This window comes from Bos mutus, chromosome 5 (assembly GCF_027580195.1).
Source record: "Bos mutus isolate GX-2022 chromosome 5, NWIPB_WYAK_1.1, whole genome shotgun sequence".
Taxonomy (NCBI): Eukaryota; Metazoa; Chordata; class Mammalia; order Artiodactyla; family Bovidae; genus Bos; species Bos mutus.
The window spans coordinates 104,926,082-104,935,145 of NC_091621.1; the positions used below are offsets into that span (position 1 = coordinate 104,926,082).

The 9,064-nt window shown below is 59.3% G+C and overlaps 1 protein-coding gene across 1 annotated transcript in view; it reads right to left on the reverse strand.

The window, feature by feature from the left end:
- The window catches only part of PRR5 (proline rich 5), a 53,047-nt gene extending 44,740 nt beyond the window's left edge, over positions 1 to 8,307 (reverse strand). The window contains exon 1 of the mRNA XM_070371458.1: positions 8,071 to 8,307. The gene's annotated coding sequence lies outside the window, so the exon portion shown is untranslated. The remainder of the gene's footprint in view (positions 1 to 8,070) is intronic.
- Positions 8,308 to 9,064: the final 757 nt, after the last annotated feature.

The window sequence follows — 9,064 nt, forward strand, 5'->3', positions numbered from 1 at the left end:
TAAAGTCACTGAAAGAACTTGAGAAAACTACAAAATACACGAAATAGTTGGAAGAGGAAACGAACCACCAGAGAAAGTTACTGCCCTCATCTCGGTGCATTTCCTTCCAGCCTTTTTTTTTGCTGGGCTGTAAGCGTTGGATACCACCGTGAGCACCCTATAAACGCAAGCCTGCCTGCTTCTCTTCCATGAATAAAAGCTGGGCTTGCAGAATGGACCTGAGGCCTGACGGAGGGACTGAGTCTCTTGGGGTCATGCAGCTCCAACAGGAGGGGCCCAGCCCTCTTGACCCCCAGGACTCTGCACACCCTGCCCCACAAGTCTCAGTCCCGAAGTCCTTATTACCTGCTGTCCATCATCTGTGAAGACCAGGAAAACGGGGGTCCCCACAGAAACACAGCGAGTTCACACGTGGAGCACATCTTACAGATCTGCTACTGCCTCTTACGACACATTCCTAAAACCCCAATCCAGCTGTGATGTCTGTCACTCACTCGCTTGTTCTTCAGACACTCCTCGGGTATGCCAGCCGTAAGTTGAGCCCTGGGACCCAGAGATGAATCAAGCAGAATTCTGCCCTTGGAGCCCCAGGCTGGCAGGAAGGAGCCTGGGGAACAGGTCCAGTGCTGGATCAAAGACAGGAGCAAAGATTCCAGGGCACGGGGGCAGAGGAGGGGTGTCTACCCACTCTGCCTGGAGTGGAAGCAGGGCAGTCAGAAGGGCTTCCTGGAGGAGGAGGGCATCTTCCAGAAGGAGCTTAAAGAGCCAAGAAAAGCCCCCAGTGAAGAACGGAGGAAAAGAATTCCAGACAGAAGAAAGACAGGAGACAGTCTAGAGGGGAAGGTGGACAGCAAATAAGAATACGAGATGACCTCTGGGCAGTGACCCTGGAGGAGCGACCCAGGGGATGGCCCCAGCCACCCACGGGGCTCCCTCCCACAGCTGCGGGCAGCGAGTGTGGCTCCAGGGGCCAGTATTCTTCAGAACCAGGCTTGGAAGAATCTTCTACCTTCAACCTTCGGATCTGCAAGGGCCCGGGGCGCTGGCTATGGGCTATTTCCTGGGAGAACCAGCCGCAAGGCCTGCTGGGATCTCTCTGGAAACCAGACCCATCCCAAAGGCCAATGGATGCTGTCAGGCCAACGTGAAGATGTGATGGACCACAAGGACACAGGTGCGATCCTCGCTTGAGAAAGCAGGGTGCCCCCCACCCCCTTCACAAATGGGAGACGTAGGCTCAGAGAGGCGGAGAACCCGCCAGAGGTCACACAGCACGCAAGCAAGCAGTACGTGGGCCCAGGCCCAGAATCCAACTCTCTCTGGCTCCAAGGGGGGCCCCCACCACAGCCCCAGTGTCCCCCACTGGTCCCCAGGCCTGGCCACCACACCCAGAATGCATTTTATGAACGAGCGAACAAAAGAATCCGAAAGCCCCGTCCTTCTGCCCACAGCAAGCAGGAGCCATCTGCTACTGGTTTTTGTTGGTGCTGTTATTCTGCAAATGAAAAGCACAAACCCGAAGTCACAGCGCGGTGTCACCTAGGGGTGGGCAGAGCACCCAGGCCCTGGCGTGGGGCTGGATCGGAGTCCGGCACCTCGGGGGAGAGATCGAACAGCCAAGGGCTGAATCTGTGCTCGGCCACCCTCTGCCTGAGACCCGCCCCGTTGCATCCCTGCTCTTTGCCTCGGGGTCTCCGTCACTAAACGGGGGTGCCAGGGACCTACCTCGCCAGGGGCGGTGAGGACTGAGGAGCTGGGGTCCCGTAGGGGTGGGTGCAGGGGGACCCCGTCCGGCTGGCCGCCTCTGCCCGTGACCCTGGCCGCCGAATGAGCTCTGAATCTCTCAGCCCTAACCTTCCTGGATGCCCGGGGCCCTGTGGGCAGCTGAATGGCTTACGTATTATGAGGCCTGCACGTGGCCAAAGGGCAGAGGGGCTGAGGAGGGCGCGGGCAGGCGACTCACAGGGCTCCCCCGTGACTCAGCGGAACTCCACGAGGCAGCAGGCCCGGGGTGAGCCGCCCCCAGGCGTACCCTGTGCGGGGAAGCCCGGCCGCCGGCATCTCTGATAAATATTTTATCACTGCTCACAGAGCAGGCCCCAGGAAGGTGCCTGCAGCCTCCGATCCCGCAGAGCACCCGTTCCTGCCCGGACAGAAGGACGTGGCTGGGTGAGGAGTGCAGGCGGGGTCAGGAGCCCAGACGGCTAGCTCATTATCCCCCGGTGTCATGTCAGGTCAGCTCAACTCAGCAGATGCACCCCCCACAGCCCGAGCCTTACTCACACTCTGCTGGGTGCTGGGCTCCGCCCTGCCCTAGAGAGCTCCGAGGGTCCTCTGCAGCACCCCAGAACACCAGCACTCTACCCCTCGGGCTGGGTCAGACGGCCCATGCTGCCGGCCACTGCCACTGCCGCCTCCTCCAGGAAGTATTCCTGGCTCTCTTCTTCCCACAGTGTGGCCTTGGGCAGGGCCATCACCCTCTCTGAGCCATTTCTAAAATGGGGCTGATGATCTCCACTCATGGGGGACCAGGTGAGACTATGTAAGTGAAACATCTCCCAGCTCTTCACCCACATGGAGGGAGACTCATTCTTTTTGAAGGGGCCTGAATGTCAGGAATGAAATCAATAGATACAAAGAAGTATGTCTAGGAGTGGGAGGCAGGAAAGTACGGAGCCCGGCTCCTGCTTGCAGGGCTCCACAATTTTAACTGGGGAGATAGGACCTAAATAATAATAATAATAATAACAGCAACAGGAATAACAGCTACCATATTTCAAGACCCTGCCACTGCCAGGTAACTGACATCACAGCCCTTCGTTTACTCCTCCCAGGGGCCCTGCGAGGTGAGGTTCTTACCCCTATTTCATAGCAGAGCAGGAACCTGAGACTCAGAGAGGGGCAGGACTCTGCCCAAGGTCACACAGCTTGGCAGGACTGACCTGCTGTCCTGCTGGACCTCTGGGGGTGTGACCTCAGGGTCAAAATCTGCTTTTCACATCACTGTCCACGTGGAGACGCCACCAAAAGGGGGATGGTGCAAGTCAGATGACCAATATCCACAGGATATCATGCAGCCAGTAAATCACCACTCTTTAGAACTAGTGGACTTTTGAAGGAACTGGAGGGGAAACGCTCGTAGGATTACAGTTAGTGAAAAAGAACAGGATCGGGGCCACGTGTGGTGTGATGACGTTATGGGAAAATAGTTTTACATCAAGACGTGTTTATTTAAACCAGACTGGAAACAATATACAAAATGATGATGCTCAGGGGACAGAGTTTACGGGTAAAACTGGGGCCTATTTTCCAGACTTTGTACAACACGGCTATGTGGGTTTTATAATTTAATTTTCCTAAGAAATAGGGCTGGTCCACTGCAAGGATTTATTGGGCACCTTGTGCCCGCCCTGTGCTGAGAGTTTGCTCCTCACTCAGCCTCATATTGGTTCTGTGGGACGGACAAGATGGACAGCATCGTGAGGAAAGAAGAACCTGGAAACACCCTCTCCACCTCTCCACGGCTGGGCCTGCCAGCAGACCCAGCACGGCCAAAGTCAAGCTCAGGTTCTTCTCCCGTGTGGAGTCTCCTGTAGCAGGGACCATCACCACCACCTATTCAGGTCCTAGACTGACAATCAGCAGGAGCTCATGAGGTAGTGAGCTTCCCGTCATGGGGAAAAATCAAGCAAGGGGCTTCATGTCTCTCCACCAAGAAGTGGCCTCAGTAGCTGGTTTTCAGCCCATCTTAATCAGACTTAAAGACTTACCACCTGTGTGACCCTGGACACGATCCTGACCTCTCTGGTTTGCCCCCTCATGTGATACAATGACCTCATGAAGCCCCTGAGGGTTAAATGAGGGCAAATACAGAAGACACTTCCCAGATACCTGTCAAGGGCTATATTGACTATTATTATTTCCTGGCATTACCTATCCACCAGGGGAAGCTAAGTAGTGCAGATATAAAAATTCCCATTTCACAGGTTTGAAAACTGAGGCACAAAGAAGCCACTGCAGACTCAAACGGGTATAAGTGGCTCTAGGCAGACTGATTTGGCTGGAGAGACTGTTTGGCAACACAAAGAAGGCCTTTAACCGGTCTAGCCGACGGCACAGAAAGCAAAACTTCAAGAACTTCTTCAGGACCCCCCGCTGGGGTCGGCGAGCCCATGGCGGCAGCTCCTGACGGTGAGGCGTCTTGGTGACACTCCCTCACCTTAAGGCACGTAGCATCGTGGAAAGCGGCAAGCACACCTCAAGCCAGAGACCCTCAAGCTCAAGCCCCAGCGCTGTCTCTTGCTGCCAGGGTCTCTGGGCAGCTCTTGGCCTCTCTGGGCCATAGTCTGCCCCTCTATTAACTGGGCATGGCCATGATTGCCTTCTGGGTTGGCTGGGATGGTGGCTGGGATGGTGCTTGGGAAGACTCTGCACAGGGCCTGGCACACGGTTAAGTGCTCAGGGAATGGCCAACCCCTCCTTTGGAGGTGAGTCCACGCTTTGGAGTCAGAATCCCGGAGGGCAATACCTGTTGCTGCAACAAACCACACAGATTTTCTAGATAACCTTTTCAGAAGGCACTTGGGCCCAGCCCCTCCCCACTGGCCTCTGGGTTTGGTCGGCGGTAACGCAGTAGCAAACCTGTCCTCGGTCCCCTCAGCTCTCCCCAGAGGGTAGAAATGGGGGCCGGCATCACGCGAGGGCTTCCCCACACCAGGTACTGAGGGGCCCTGCACACGTCTCAGCCCCCATCGTCATCATGTGACCCCAGAAGTGGGCTCCAACGCCAGCATTTACACTGATACTGATAGGAGGTCCAGGCCGGGCCAGCCTGACTACAAGCCATTGTCACTGCAGAACCACGTCATTGTGCAGTCGACCACGCTGGCACAGGGCACAGGGTCCTTCTGGGGCCCTTCCCTGGAGCCACGTTGTCCTCACGAGCACCCTGTGTGGCAGGCGCTGCCATCAGCTCCACTTCACAGATGAAGAAACTGAGGCACACAGAGACGTCTGGTGACTTGCTGACGTCACACAGCTGGTGAGAGGAGAGGCTGAGGTTTGAACCCAAGCAGCCTGTCTCCAGAACCCAGGTCTTCACCTGAGCTGAGTGTTCCAATCCACACTACGCAAATGAGAGCACTGAAGCTCAGAGAGGTTAGGCAACTTTCCCGCAGCCACACAGCTATAAACCGTGCCAGGTGGACCTGGCCTCCGGGTCTTTAGCCTTTGCAGCCCTCCGCCGGCCCCTGCTGGCTTCTCCTCCAGGGCACCCAGGACCTTGGGCCTGGGGTCAGAGCCAAGTCTTATGGGCAGGGCCACCCAGGCTGCTCCCCTGAGACATTAGGATTCCTGAGTCACTAGAACTCTGCTCACACCAACTGCAAAGCCCCCGCCCCCCCAGGTGCTCCCCCCACTGAAGTTCAACTTTGAGACATAAAAGAGGGATGTGGTTAAAAGAAAAAAAAAAAAGTTATACTGTCACTAGGAAGTCACCTCCTTGTCCCACTAACCCAGGTCATTATCACAGCCCACAGTCCAACCAATCACAGCTCCCGACTCCAACCCTGGTTCTCCTCCGTATCCGTATCCCTCAGGGCCACCCTGGGCCTTGGGGTGAGTCCTGCCATAGGATGTCTTGACCCCGATTTTCACCCGCAGGACCACTGACAGCCCGTCTGACCCAAGAGACCCCCAACCAGTTTGTGTCTGTGGCCTCCCCTTTCTGGGTGGGTCTCTCTGCCTCCCTGGGGACCATCGCCACCAACAGGCCTGGAGGAGGCTCTGGGGAATGAAGGAACGAATGAATGACTGTTCCTGTCTCTCTGTGGGCATCTCGAGAGCTCTACTCCCCTCACAGATGTCCTGAAGATGATTTTGTTCACGTCCACGGATGCCCACCTCTGGGGGCACCAGGCTGGGGCCCAGGGCTTTCTCCTTCCTCTCCCACCCGGCCCGTCCTGGGTTCTGCTCTCCTGACTCTGCCAGGGGTCGCCCGGGAGATAAACGTGCTGTCTCTCAGTGCTTGCCTTGAGCGAGAGAGCTGGCACAGGCACCCAGCCGGATGCCATTAAGTGCCGCCCGATGCCGTCCGGGCACTTCCGAGTGGCCATCCTCAGGCCCTTTCAGCCGCCCATTAGAAACCAAAACCCCATTAGCTAACAAACGTTTCTGCACAGATCACTTTCCCTGCTGATGAGAAATTACGTCCATGTGACTGTTCCCATCACCAGACAGGGAGAACAGATGAGACACAAGGAGTCCCAGCCACTTGCACGACGGCTGCCCAACCCCCCACCCCCCACATCCGAGGTGTACTTTTGCTGTGCCAGGACGTGGTGCCTCTTTGGATCCCGACCACCCCCTAGGAGTTGGTAATGCTGTGGTTCCCAGTTTCCAGACAAGGAACCTGAGGCCCAGAGAAGCCGAGTGACTTGCCCAGGGCCACACAGCTGGCCAGCGGGGGTCCTGGGATGCGGATCCAGGCCTGCTTGGGTTTATAGCATCTGCCTCACCTCTGTTTAAACAATGCCTCAGAACTCCAGCCCATTTGGCAGTAAAGCTGCTGAGGAGGCCCGAACCTCCTCTGATCGATCGGACCTGGGCTCAAAGAGGGCAAGTGGCTTGCCCAGGGACACAGCAAGGCCATGCCCCGAGGATGGGCTCCTCTTGGGTCCGCCCCACCGCATGCCAGGCAGAGGGAGCCATGTAACCTTGTCTGATCACCCAGTGCCACCACCCAGCGGTGCTCACACCGGCAGGTGCATCAGAAGGGGGGTGAAGCTGTAAAATGCAGATGCCTGGTGCCCCATCAGAGGTCCGGACAGGAGCCCAGGACTCAGCATTATATTAAGCACTGTCCTTAGAGAGGGTAGTCTAGAGTTGCCAGCCTCTCCTCCCAGAGCTCCAGGAAGAGTCGGGTTGGGCCTTGCAGCAGGTCTGAGCAGCCACAGGGAGCTCCCCTCCCCCTCCAGATGCAGTCCAGGGACTGGCCTCTGGGATCCCGGGGTGCAGCCCTGGTCTTGCCATGAGCATACCTAATCACCTGGACACGATGGCCGTGCCACGGGGTCCTCATGGCAGCTGCCTGCAGCTCTGACTGCCGCCCCGAGCCACGGAGGGGGAAATGGAGGTCGCTCTCAGGAAATGGCCTGGCCTAGCAGGGCTGGACCACACCCCAGGACCCGGGGACCAGGGACCCTCCCCCGCCCCAAGTTCTCCCCTACCTTGGCTCCATTGGAAAAGAAAAACTTAGAAAGCGGTCAGGCGCTGCTCATGCCAACCGGGTCCAGGGCATGATCTGATTTTGCCCGAGGGCAAAGGGTCCAGGGTCAGATCTGATTCTGACTGGGCACTCAAGTGCCACCTCTCAAGGGATGGGAGGTGGCTCCCAGGTGGAGGGCACAAGGCTCTACATGCTCCTGCTGGAGGCGGGGGGCCCTCTGCCCTCAGACGTGCCTGCTACCCCAAGCCCACCCCCACAGCTCTGCAGGCCAGCTCCCGGCAGGAAGGTGGCGGCAGGCCCCGGCCAGAGGCCAGAGGGGTGGGGCCCCGCGCTGAGCCAGGACAGGGCTCAGAAACGAGGTGTCTCCCTCCCTCGACCATCTTTGTTTGCTCTATTAAGGGGGGGGCAGTGGAAACAGAGGGGAGAGCTGCGAGGGGGAGGGGACAGTGACGGGGTGGAGTGGGGAGGGAGATCAGGAAAGAGACAGCTGGACAAGCTGCTGGACGGACATGCAGAGACCCACCCACAGAGACAGAAACTCAGAGACCGAGAAGCCGGCGGAGTGCGGCGAGGTGGGGGCGGGGGGGCGCGTCCAGAGAGAGACTGCGAGAGACGAGCTCCGAGGTCCCGGAAGACCGGGGTGGGAGAGGCTGGACCCCCAACCAAGGGGACAGCCCGACCCCCACCCCACCCCATGTCCCCGTAACCGACGCGACACGCGCGCGCGCGCGCACACGCCACTCCGGCGGCGCCGCCCGGGCCCCCCCAACCCTCTGAGGGGCGCGCGCGCCTCCCCCGGCCCCCTCCCGCGGCGGGGGCCTCCCGGACCCATCGCCGCCGCTCACCTTGGTCCCCGCGCCGCCTCCGCCGCCGCTGCCGCCGCGCACAGCCGGAGCCCGGGGCCGGGGGAGGGGGCCGCGGTGGCCCCGCCCCGCTCCGCCCCCCGGGCCCGCGCAGGGCGCCCGACGCGGCCGCGGCCACCGGGCCGCCAGGGCCGCCGGAGGCCGGCGGGAGGCGGCCGCCTGGGCCGCGGGCACGCCCACCCACTGCGGTGGCCGGGGGGCCGGGACCCGCCGGAGCTGGGAGCCGCGAGCCGGGGGTGCCCTCCCCGGATCCCCCCATCCGGGTGCACTGCGCAGGCTGTGGGCGGCGCCCGCCGGGGAAGGGGGCGTCCCCGGCCACCCGGCGGTCCCATCGGATCTCCGGCCAGTAATCGGTCTCTTCTCGGCGCTCTCCGACGCCCACTGAGAGCCCCCTCCCCAAGCCGCAGCCTGTGCGGGGTACCGGGAGCTGAGAGGAAAGATCAGACGCTCAGATTCAGTCCCTGCCCTGGGGCTTGGGGTTTTGCGGGGGGGTGGAGTGGGGGCGTGGGGTGGGGCAGAGAGGGGAGGGATGGGACAGACAAACTCTTCCAGCATCTAAATATCCCAGGGCTTGCAGTCATCAGAGTGGCCGACTGCTTCACGGGCATCACCCTGGAACTTAATAGAAACTGGAAATTCTCTGCCTCACCCAGACCTACAGAAACTGGAGATGGAGCCTAGGAACCTGGGGTTTAGCAAGCCCTCCTGGTGATTCCCCAGCTCCCAGGATGTTTGAAAAGTTCCACTGCAGTGGAAATAGCCAACACCCCAATACCCCACACCCAGCACCCTACACCCAGCGCCCAGGTCCACACCCGAGTGTCTAAAAAGGATTCTTTTCACCCTTCACTTAAAGACACTACCCTTGTCTCCCTTTTGACACTGTGTTGGGGGGTGGGAGGGACTCCTGGACCAGACTTCTCTGGCAGGGTAGAGTAGCAGGCAGTGCTGGTTGGAAGCCGAGTCACTGAGCACT